Raw genomic sequence first — 13,442 nt, forward strand, 5'->3', positions numbered from 1 at the left:
GAGGTACTCAAGGTACCCTCCACCACACACCATCAGTTGGCTTGCGGAGTATGGAGTAGATGTAGATGTAGATGTAGACCCACTCAAAGTAACTTCTACATCTGCCAGTTACTCTCCATTCAAGATAACTTTCTGCCTCCCTACTACCAAAAAATCCCCAATCGAGTCACAATTATTGCTTGATACCCCATGCACTTGTACTTTTGATAATAAGCATAAATGTGATAGAAGAAGAAATTACCAGAAACAAAAACCAGAGAAAATGTACACAGCCACAATACAAGAAGGAATAGGTGCCTCTATATTCCTTACCACAGATTGTCAAAGTCACTCAACAGCTACGAAATCATGGAGTACAAATTATTTAATAATCTTCCTCAATCTGTTCAAGAATTACCTGAACAATTATTCAAACAAACAATTCATGACTGGCTAGTCCTCCACCCATTATATGACATAAGAGAATTTATCAACTGTAATATAATACTATAATGTTAACAAGAAACCTGTTGTTTCTTTCAAACTATTAATTGTATTTTAGTATGTATATGACGTTGTCTATTGCTGTAATGGCTGAATGACAATAAAATTATTATTATTATTATTATTAGTGATACAAACACTTTTCAGAAATTGAGAAATACTGCATTTACCTTACTGGCTTGATCCAAGGAATATGAGAAAAGTGTGTATTGGATTACACATGATTGATGTTTTGAGAATATATATTTGATGGAATGGAGGAGGTCATTCTGTTTGAGATATCTCTTTATGTTTGAGCTGAGAACATTTTCTAAGATTCTTCAACAAATAGATGTCATAGATATTGAATGGTAGTTTTGTGGATCAGACAGGTGAGACCTGTGCTTTCTTCCAGCTACTAAATGCAGCTGTTTGTTTAAGAAATCTATGACACATTGTAGTTGAAGGAGGGGCTTCCTCAGCCGCAAATTCAGTGTAGAATCTGATAAGGATTGCATCAAGCCTTGGACCTTTGTTCAGTTTTAACAATTTCAGCTGTTTCTCAATGCCATTGATACTAATACCTATTGCACTCATCTTTTCAGTGGTCTGAGAATTAAATTGAGAGCAATACTCCTGAGTTTTCTTTTGTAAAGGAACATTGGAGATTGGAGTTAAGCATTTCTTCTTTTGCTTTGCTACACTCAACTTCAATTCATTTCTCATCAACAAGTGACTGGACACTAAGTTTGCTGCCACTAAAAGCCTTTACATGTGATCATAATTCCCTTGGGTTTTATGAAAGATCATTTCACAATATTCTGCCACAGTGCCCATTGAAGGCTTCACACATAACTCTTTTGACAGTCAAATGTGCTTCATTCAGCACCTCCCTATCCTATACTTTGTTTTACACCTATTATACAGGAGTCTCTGTTTATTTAGAAGTTTCTTTATACTGACTGTATACCATAGAGGGTACCTCCCATCATGAACTGTTCTGCTGTGTGCATATCTATTCAGAGCATGCTCAAGTATTGTTTAAAAGTTGAACAGTAGTTCCTCTACATGTTCCTGTCCTGTGCTAAATGTTTCTTTTGCCTCATTTGACATATGACAATAGTGCTTTTTTATCTAATTTACTGAACACAGAAATCTTTCTACTTAGTTTAGTTGTCCTTTGTGCTTTGATAATCATTTTTGTCACAACCACCACATGGTTTCTAATACCACTTTTGATGTGTCTGTCCTCATAAAGGTCAGATATATTTGCTGTGATTAGCTCTAACATATTTCCATCATTAGCGAGTTTCTGAAGTAGCTTTTCTAAGTATGAGGGGTACCCAGAAAGAAAAAGAAAAAAGGAAAAAAAGGACATTGGCATTGGCAGAGCTTGTACAGTATGCATTTCTGCCACAAGGCATGTATAGTGCAACTCATTGCCAGTTCAGTACTGTCTCTGTTGTTGACCTTGCTTGTTCTGTCCATCTGCTGAGAGTGTTTTCACTAGAGCTGTTTTGTCCTTGTTTCATTTTTTATTATGGCAAGTTTAAGTGAACAATGTGCAGCTGTGAAATTTTGTTTTCTATTCAGTAAAAATGTTGCTGAAACTGTTTTAATGTTAAAAGCCACGTACGAAGATGATGCTATGGGAAAACCTCAGGTGTACGAGTGGTTATCTCAATTGATGACAAACCTCATTCTTGACATCCATCAACTGCCCAAATTGATGAAAATATTGAAAAAATTCAAGAGCTTGTGCTCTCAGACTGTCAACAGACAGTTGTTCAACTGTCAGAGAGTAGTGGATTATCTTGGAGCTCAGTTCAGCAAATTTTAATGGAAGATTTGAGAATGAAAAGGATGCAACCAAGTGTGTTGCTCAGGTTCTGACTGACAATCACAAGGAACATCAAGTTGAAACCAATTGTGCTTTAAAACAACAACTTGAAACTGATCCAGATTTTCTGTCAAAAGTCATTTCTGGTGATGAGTCATGGTGCTATGGTTATGATCCAGAAACAATGCAACAGTCAAAGCCAATGGAAGATGTCATCATAACCCCAGCCAAAAAAATGTCATCAAGTCAAATCAAATACTAAAACAATACTGATTTTCTTTTTTGATGCCGATGGTGTAGTTCATTCAGAGTTTGTTCCCCCCATGTCAGACCTTCAATCAGACCTTTATTTGGAAGTTTTAAGAAGATTGCACAACAGTGTTAATTGAAAAAGACCCAATTTGTAGCAGACCAGAGAATGGTTCTTCCACAACAGCAATGCCCCTGCACACAAAGACAACTTGCTTACACAGTTTTTGACTACAAATGGCATGGTTGCTCTGACTATGCACCTTTCTCATGTGACCTGGCTCTGAGTGACTTCTTCTCATTTCCACTGATGAAAAGGGGCACAAAAGTACACAAATTTGACAACACTGAAGAATTCAAGAAAAAAATGAGGGAGGAGCTGTCAGCCATTTCTAAACATGACTAAAACAAATATTTTGAGCAGTGGAAGCACCAGTTGGACAAATGTATTAGTTGTAATGGAGAGTATTTTGAAGGGAATGAGATTGTTTTGTAAACAATTTGAAAATATATAACTTTTAAACAATAATTCCCTTTTTTCTGCTGTTCTTCTTACATCTAGTGCTTCTAGCTTGTTTAGTTGTTTGTTATCAACAACAGTATCAATAACTTTTCACAGTAACCTTTCATAAGTCTAAGAATATGTCTGTAAAAGTCATGGTTGTCAAGAGCTTCAAGTATCACTTTTGCAAATTCTGTAATGGCAGATATTATATTTCTTCCTTATGATTTCTTCTTCTTCTTCTCTTTCTTCTTTATATTGTTGTATTTATTCAGTTATTCATGTAACTTTTAGTTTGTATTTCAAAATAGATTCATTTATTTTTTTGTAATGCTGACACTGGTGAAATTTGAATGTACTTTCCAGTACTCACAGTATTCTGTTTCTTTAGTAAGGGCACAACTCGTGCTTGTGTTAGGTACTCGAGGAAAATATTAGACATGAAGGACTCATTTATTACATTTGTTAATGGGGCTAGCATGCTGTCTGTGCACAGCTTCAGAACAGAGAATGGAACCTCATCTATACCTTCTGATGTTGTATTTTATTTATTTATTTATTTATTATTATTATTATTATTATTATTTTACAGAATTATGTCAAACCCTGGAGCGTGATTGAACTTCCTCACTGATGTGCTTGCCTTCTTCTTCTCCCAAAATCTCTTCATCTTCTTACTGTGGTTTTCTTATGTTCTTCTGTCCATGTTCTCTTATATGAAACAGTCGGCATAGGTTTCAACTGATGGTTGTCAGTTAAAGTTTTGAATGTAGCTCTGTTCTGTAGAATTTTATTCTTAATTCCTATTTCCTGAGGATCTTTTTCAATTTCAAATATCCATTCCTTTTTCACATTCATTGAGAGTACAAGGTAGAGAATCCTTTTGGTCTGTCTATTGTTGTCCATTCTGAGTATGTGCCCATAAAAGGCTAATCTTTTGTTCCTGAAAGTGTCTGAGATTTTCTCCAAATTAAGCTGCTGTCTCATCCAGATCCCCCAACATTAACTGGACCAAAAATTTGAGTACAGAATATGGATTGAGAGTAAAAAGAAAGACAAAAGTTATGAGAAGTAGCAGAAATGATAATAACAAGAAGCTTAACGTCAATATTGATGATCACAAAGTAGATGAAGTTGAGGAATTCTGCTACCTTGAAAGCAAAATAACTCATGACGAACAAAGCAAGGAGAACATAAAAAGTGAACTAGCATGGGCAAAGTGGACTTTCCTGGCCAAAACAAGTCTATTTGTATCAGACATAGGTCTTAATTTGAGGAAGACATTTCTGAGATATATGTTTGTAGCACAGCAATGTATCATAGTGAATCATGGACTGTGGGGTCTGCTTCGATAGCTGAGTGGTCAGTGCGGCAGAATGCCATGCAAAGGGGTCCCGGATTGATTCTCAGCTGGGATGGGGATTTCCTCTGCTCAGGGACTGGGTGTTGTGTTGTCTTCATCATCATCCCATCCCCATTGACAGACAAGTCCCCAAAGTGTCATCATCTAAAAAGACTTGCACCAGACAACCAGTCTACCCTACGGGAGGCCCTCGCCACACGACATTTCATTTCAAGGACTGCGGGAAAACTGGAATAGAGGACAATTGAAGCATTTGAGATGTGGTGCTGCTGAAGAATGCTGAAAATTAGGTGGACTGATAAGGTAAGCAATGAGGAGGTTCTCTGCAGAACTGGTAAAGCAGGAACACATGGAAAACACTGATAGGAAGTGGGTGTGTGTTAAGACATCGGGAAACAACTTCTATGGTACTAGAGAGAGCTGCAGAGGGTAAAAACTATAGAAGAAGACAGGGACTGTATGGCTGACCACATCAAATCAGTCAGAAGACTGATGACTCAAACAAGAAGGGATTGTGAAGCTGTCTGTCTGAGCTTTACTTGGAAAGTACACTGTATGTACCAGGTCAGAAGATTCAAGTACATCTCTTAACATTGTTATCCCTGGAGAAAAAGTCAGAAAAATTATATTGAAATCTCCATTCAAAATTAACATAATCTTGTGTAGACTAAGTAAAACACATTTATGTTTTCATTTCACAAACAAACAAGGCAATAAAGTGTTTAGTTTAGTTTATACAACATACAATGTAGCGTTAAGAACCCACAATGATCGTTATGTCTTTCTCAAGAACCAAGCACAGCATCAAGTCTAGAGAGGAAAGCTCTGTAGTATGAACTGCAGTACCTGTAGTGGCCTATAATTAAGTTTTTTCATTGAAAATTCAAACTCTCTTTTCATGGTGTTGAATGGTTTAGAAAGGACAATAAACATTGCAGATACCATTGTTTTACCTAATGACTGTACAATATATTCTGTTGAGATCTGCTTCTAGATATGAACTCTGAAAACTCATGTAAAGTCTGTGGCAGAGGGCATTTCGCATTGCCCCATGCACAAGAGTTTATTTCTTTTCCTTTTGCATAAGGAGTGTAGGTAGAATGAGTATTTAAACGAATTCTTGGCCACTATGAGGATAATGCATATTCCTAGATTCCTCATTAACTACAAGTTCCTGAAACTTTGTAGGTAGGCTTTTGTGTGATAGTTGCCATTGATCTCCAAGACTTTGTCAGTTCAGGTTTTCAACATTTCAGTTATGCCCTCCTGCAAGTCACAGAAACCTGTGATCATTCATACTGCCCTTCCATGTATCCCTTCAATAACCCCTTTCAGCGCTATATGATATGTGTTCCACACCCAAGAGCAATATTCTAGGATAGGTTGCATGTGTGCTATCCTTCTTGTAGATGTGTGTGATGTCTGCTTCTTCCATTCACTGCACACAAATCTTTGTTTGAGAAATCAATGGTATATTATGATTTACATGGAGGCTAACTTTGGTGCAAATTCTGTGTAGAATCTGACAGGAATTCCTTTGAGTCCTAGGGTCTTGTTCTTTAACAACAGTAACTCTAACATCTATATTACTCACCTTAGTAGTTGTGTGAGAATTACATTTGAGCAGTTCTCCTAAATTTTTCTTTCCAAAGAACCATTTGAAAACAAAGTTCAGCAGTATTGCTTTTGATTTACTACCTCCAATTTCCAGACCTGTGTGATCCATGAGTGTCTGGGCACTAACATTAGTGCCATGAACAGCCTAAAATTAAGACCAGAATGTCTTTGAGTTTTGTGAGAGATGTTTCAAATATGATGACACGCAGGTAGTTAGTTGTTGAAGGCATCAGACATTGCTCCTTTGACAGCCAAACATATTTCATTCAGCATTTCTTTATCTGTAGCCCTCTGCTTTATTTCACACATTTTTTGCAGTGGTTTGTTTCTTTAGAAGTCTCTTTATAGATATTTTATGGGCTGGAGGATCCCTCCCAACATGAACTGTTCCTCTAGGTACGTATGTATGCAGTTCTTGGTCAACTGTTCTTCTAAACTTGACCCACAGTTCCTCTATATGTTTCTACCAAGAACTAAATGTTTTGAATTACTGCTTGAAATAATGCACTATAACCTCTTTATCTTCCTTACTGAATGTGTATATAGCTCTATCTGTTTTAGCTGCTGTTTGCATTTAATTAATCATTCCTATTACAATTCCATCATTATCACTGGTACCAGTTTCAGTTTGGATTTCCTCAAAGAGGTAAAGTCTATTTTTTGACTTAAAATCTAATATATTTTCATCATGAGTGGGCTTCAGAACTGTTTATTCTGCATAGTGTTCAGATAAGGCATTTAGTATAGTTTCCCAAATTGTCTTGTCATGGCCATGTCTTACATAACTACTATTGTTACTGATGCACCTTCCAGGCTGTATGGCTATGACCAAAGAAACGTTTTGGCTGTACATCTTCAGAGGAGCTCCTTCTGAGGCTAAGTCTTATTGACTGATGCATTAGATGCCAGAGAGCAGTATAAATACTGTGTAAAATTGGCATGGTCAAAATTACATGTGATGAGAAGAAATAATCTTTGTCAGAGATTAACAATTGTCGTCAGTCAGTTCTGCAGGGCCACTGTCCATATATCATTGAGTCTTTGACAAATGATTTCTTACGTAGGTTCAATTTATTTCTTGGAGGATATGAATTATTTGTCTCCTGTGACAAATACATCACCACCATTTCCCATAGCCTATCTTTTGGGTACACATGTAAACTCACCCTAAAAAAAATTCACTGCTATTAATTTTGGGCTTTAGCCTGCTTTCTGTCTCTACTATTATGTGAGCTCCTCTGATATTTATGAGTGCTTCAAACTCTGGTGCTTTGCTGCAGAATCTTCAGCACCTGATCATTAGGATTTTAATACTCCAATCTGGGGAGTAGGCATTACTTTGGGTCTCACTACAATACTTCAGGTATTCATTATCTGTACTGGATGGAGAGTCCCCAAATCTAATTTCAGACTTCTTTTTCAGGCTACTGTCAATAGCATTGATATACTTGGAGAAATGCATATAAACACTGCACTGTCTTACAAAATATTTATACATAACCAGTTTTGATCATTGATCATCTTCACAATTTGCAAGTCAGCTATGGCATCTTCGTGGTTAAATAGCATTCATGACATGTGAAGTTGCCACAGTATTTTTCCATTGTGAAGATGATCAATATTTATAATTAAATGGGACTTCAGAGAATTATTACCCTGCACATCACTTATAATCCAATACTTATTGGCCATTGTGTCTCAGTCAAAACATGCAAGAGAAGTTTTTCTAAATTGAAACTAGTAAAAAATTATCTTCCCTATACAATGAATCCATAACGAGTAGCCATTTTATCAACTGAAAGAAAGATTTCAAATTATATAGTTTTTGATGGCATTATTAAGAATTTCAGTTCATTGTAGGTGCAAAAACATGTCCTACAACAGTATCAGTAATAACTACTATCTCTCACTAAGGTTAAGAAACTAATTATATAATTGTGCAAGCTTTGTTCCCAGACATATAGAATAAGAAGTAATTTTCTTATTCTGTTCCTAATTATTTCTTTCTTTTCTACATGATGATTGCTATGCTCAATACTAATTTGTGTTCTAAGACTCTCACTTATATATTTAAGTATTTAAACAGATAGAAGAAAATGGAACACCCCCAAGGACAAGCGCATTTTACTGATAAGTGAGGGAACAGGTTGCCCATCATTGTAGGACCATATGATAAATCCATGTAAAATGAAACACACATCACAGTAAAGGGAGCTCAGACCATCAGACAGCTGCATCAGTACATAGTGTCCATACCTTTCCCCTTCATTCCCCCTGTGGCAGCAACGCAGGCATGTATTCTCACATGCAAACGATCATAAAGATGCCAAATGGCATGGTGCAATATACAGGGTGGTCGGAAATTCCCATTACAAACTTCTAGGACATGTAGAGGGTAGTGAGTATAGAACATTTTGAATAGGAGCCCATGTCCGGAATCATATCATTTCCTTTCTATGACAGTTTCAATTCAGATGTGTACCTCATCAATGTCTGCTTAGGGCAACAGAAACGTCTCAGAGTTCCTTGTCCTGGTGTGCAACAGGGTAGACACGATGACATGTACTACATCAAATGGTCCCCATATGTTACTTATTGTCTGCTTTGCTATGAGACTGAGTCAATATCTGTGCATCACCGATAGAGGAAACATGGTGCAGTACACGTTTGTGGAATACACAGACATGCTCCGTGTGTAAGGCGAAGCTGGAGGTAACAGAAGAGCTGCTGGTTGGCTAGATCATAAACGTTTTCCACATCATCACACTCCATCACACAAACTGTTTGTCCAAGTTACACAATGGCTACGAGGAACGGGTACCTTACCGTGAGGAGGCAGGACTGTGGTGCTCCATGGTGACGCCGCACGCCCGAATTTGAAGAAGGTATACTGAGTCCCATTGAAGATAGCCTGTCAACGAGTTCATGAACAATTGCACATGCAATGGCTGTTAGTCACAGTACTGTCTTGGACATCCTGCATGAGCAACAATTACATCCGCACCACTTACAAAGGGTCCAGCAGACTTTCCACAATGCGTCACCTTCTGCACATGGTTCCTGCAACATTGCATCGTTGCACTATTGCACCTGTTTTCACATCGAGTTCTCTTCACAGATGAATGTAGGTTCACAAGGGACTGTGTTCTGAATGCTCAAAATAGCCATGCCACACATGTTCAGGGATTTCAAGACAGGTTTGGAATTTAAATGTGGGCAGGTTTTGTCGATGGTCATGTGATTGGACCATACCTCCTTCCATCCAAGCTCACAGGTCCTGCATACTTAGTCTTCCTACAACACATAATGGACCTGTTCTTGGAAGCTGTGCCATTGAATGCCCATCAGGAAATGTGGTTTCAGCATGATGGAGCACACCTCACTTTTCACTGGCTGTCCGGATATGTCTCAACAGATGGTATGGTGAATGATGGATAGACCATAGTGGTTCAACTGCATGGCTGCCACGATCTCTGGATTTAACCCCTATGGACTACTTCTTGTGGGGTCATATGAAGAGCCTAATTTATGAGGCACCTGTATAGACAGAGGAAGATCTGCTGGCACGAGTTCTGGCCACTGCACAAGACTTTGAAGAGACACTAGGTGGGACAGAGAGAGTGTACCAGAACACGATTTGGAGGAGCAATATGTGTAACAACGCTAGTGGTTGCCACATCTAGTCACTGTTACAATGCATCGGTACATTGTGGCTGGTGCCATATATGCTGGGTTCTTGTTTTTGTCGACTAATGAAAACCTTAAGGTGTAAGTTGTAATGCAAATGCGTAAGTAATAATGGAATGAATCAGTATTCTTTTCAAATGGATTGTAACAATTGTACTGGGCATGCCTAAGAACATTCCTCATGTGGGTGTGGATGAAATAATCATCTGCATTGAAACTGTCGTAGAATGGAAACAATACATTTCCGGACATGGGTTCCTATTAAAAATGTTATGTACTCACTAGCCTCTACATGTCCTAGAAGTTTGTAACAGGAATTTCCAACCACCCAGTATTGTCCCCAGAGTCTTGCATCTTAAGTTCCCACTTCATCATGACTGATACATGTGCAGTTAGTGAAAGAACTGTTGATCTTGCTGGTCAGGGCAGTTGTTGTACAACATGAAGAGCACGTTGCATCACAGCAGCAATGTGTGGATGTGCACTATCCTGCTGAAAAAGCACATCATCTTCCTGCCACAGAGCTGGTAGGAGCACAGGGATGTCACCCTGCAAAACGTAGAGGGAGTGATTACTTTACCCTGCAGAAACACCTAATGTGACTGCGTATTGTAACTGATGGCCTCCCACACTATGAAGCCAGGGATGTGACATATGTCATTAATGAATGTACTCTGGCACAGGCAATTCATCAGGCCTATGCCATACATGTGTACGTGTACTTGCATACAGACAGAACCTTTTCTCATCACTGAAGACAACACAGTGCCATTCCATTCTTCTGTCAACTATGTTATGGCACCAGAGTGGCCATGATTGGTGATATCATGGTGTCAGTATTAGCCTGGCCAGTGTCACATGTGATATGCCCTGATTTCATGCCTTGATGATGTTTTGTCAGCCAACGCTGCTTGCACAAAGTGTCAGTCTGTACTATGCGGACATCCAGAACCTGGTCTAGAAGTGTGGGAATATTCCACAGAGTATTGTTGAAAGCAGCACCACACCATCATTAAACTGTCATAGAATGGAAATGATACATTTCTGGACATGGGTTCCTATTCAAAATGTTATATACTCATTACCCTCTACATGTCCTAGAAGTTTGTAACGGGAATTTCCAACCACCCTGTATTGTCCCCAGAGTCTTGCATCTTTTGTTGCAGTTTGGAAATGGTTCTCACAGACCCTTGAGAATGATTAAGTTCCCACTTCATCATGACTGATACATGTGCAATTAGTGAAAGAACTGTTGATCTTGCTGGTCAGGGCAGTTGTTGTACAACATGAAGAGCACGTTGCATCACAGCAGCAATGTGTGGATGTGCACTATCCTGCTGAAAAAGCACATCATCTTCCTGCCACAGAGCTGGTAGGAGCACAGGGATGTCACCCAGCAAAATGTAGAGGGAGTGATTACTTTACCCTGCAGAAACACCTAATGTGACTGCGTATTGTAACTGATGGCCTCCCACACTATGAAGCCAGGGATGTGACATATGTCATTAGTGAAAGCACTCTGGCATAGGCAATTCATCAGGTTATGCCATACATGTGTACATCCACCATTTGCATACAGACAGAACCTTTTCTCATCACTGAAGACAACACAGTGCCATTCCACTCTTCTGTCAACTATGTTACGGCACCAGAGTAGCCATGATTGGTGATATCATGGTGTCAGTGGTAGCCTGGCCAGTGTCACATGTGATATGCCCTGATTTCATGCCTGGATGATGTTTTGACAGCCAACGCTGCTCGCACAATGTGTCAGTTTGTACTATGAGGACATCCAGAACCTGCTCTAGAAGTGTGGGAATATTCCACAGAGCATTGTTGAAAGCAGCAGCACACCACCCTTTAAGTGAGCCCAATATATGCTGCGGTCCATTTATACATCCATCCAGCTTCCCGTAAGCCCACACTGTGACCCTATTCAAATGACTGAAACTGTTCATCAGGAGTACATATTCATCAGTGGGGCATGGTTGTAACCTAGAATGAATGCTGCATACACTGTTCACCTCTAAACTCATCACAATTCCTGCCTGAGGAGCAGAAACAGGATGCACAGACAGACCTCCTGCATGCCATGTGATCACTGATGTCTGTGACAAATGAATCACTAATGTTAAAAACCTTCAGTATGCATGTTCCCTTGTACAACTGAACAGAGTAGTTGAGGGTGTCATATTCTTTTGCCAATAGTGTATATTACAATTACTACAGAGTAGGGTACACACATTGTAAATACTTGATCTTTTTGTCAGCCATTACACTCATGTTATTAACTTTTTACAAATTGTAAATACAAATGCATTAGTTTCGAAGCAGACTGGGGCCCTCATTTAGTTTTGCAGCCCCAGGCCTCTGGCAGGCTTAATCCCTCACTGCCACTGAGAGTATGGTAGGAATTACCAGTACTTTTGCATGGCACTAATTCAAAAACAATGTATGATGAGACTAAAATTAAGAAACAGTCAGTGAAAGATAATGAAGAAATATTACAAACAGCACATGAATGTTGCACTAGAATATGGTATCATGTGTCACCACCTAGCAAGAATTTCAAGAATTAATATGGAAATCTGAACATGAAAAATCTCCTTTACTGTTATTAGCAAATTTACTTTTGTGAGTGTATTATGCCTGAGCTGCAGTGATTAAATTTTCTTGTGGATAGCTGCTGCACACTTCAAGTCTGTAAACTGCACAGTATGAATACAGTGTGCAATATATAAGGGAAGAATTTGAAACATGATGTTGAAAAAGAACTGTTGAATTTCCCATGGTTTATTGAAATGGTCGTACACCATTTTTCGGTGAACAAGAAGAAACAAGCTGATTTCATCTATAAACAAATGAATTAAGCTACCATAAGCAAAACAAACAAGTCATTTCTTGTAATTACCTATTTATCCTACCAAATGAAATGTTTAATAATGCGTGGTAATATGTTTTTCAACCGATGTCAAATTTTACAGCTTTTTAGTACAGCAAACCATTCTAAAAATGACATGATTTGGAGAGATCTTTAATGTTAAACTACACATGTTTGTAATACACAATTATAAATATGTAAACCAACAAATGTGGTATTCCAGCATTGCAAACACTTAAATCAGCAGAGAGGATGCTCTGTTTGCTTCTGTCAGGGAATCATGACCCAAGACCTGTAGCATCATGGAAACATCATTCCTTCATCTCACAAACTCATAAACATCACAGACTGAACACACACAAAAATTTTATGTCTCAATGGAGATCTGAAAATCTGAAAAACATGAAGCATGCAGTGGAGCTAACATACACGGCATTTAGAATCTCATGCATTTTAAAATGGGTTGTTGTGATAAAGTGTTGGAAAACGTGACAGCAGTGGATGAAACACCACCTGTAGATCTTATCTTGGAGTTAGCCTTTGTGTTGTTTAGTAGTTGCTTATGAAATAGAAAGGAGATACAGTATGCAAACTTTTGGACAATGTGATATATAACACATGTGGTTTTGCTTTTATACGAAGGAAAAACTAGAATCTGGAAATGTATAAATGAATGTGCAAAATCCACAGATTTTATACTTAGGTGATTTAGTGAAACCTTCTACACAAGAGTGCTGAAGCTGAACACTGAAGAGTTGCTTGTCACACTCAAAACAGCATAGATCATTGAGCACTATTAAGGCATGTCATCTTCTTGAGGTGGGTAACAATGGACACAAAT

Source organism: Schistocerca cancellata, chromosome 4, assembly GCF_023864275.1.
Source record: "Schistocerca cancellata isolate TAMUIC-IGC-003103 chromosome 4, iqSchCanc2.1, whole genome shotgun sequence".
Classification (NCBI taxonomy): Eukaryota; Metazoa; Arthropoda; class Insecta; order Orthoptera; family Acrididae; genus Schistocerca; species Schistocerca cancellata.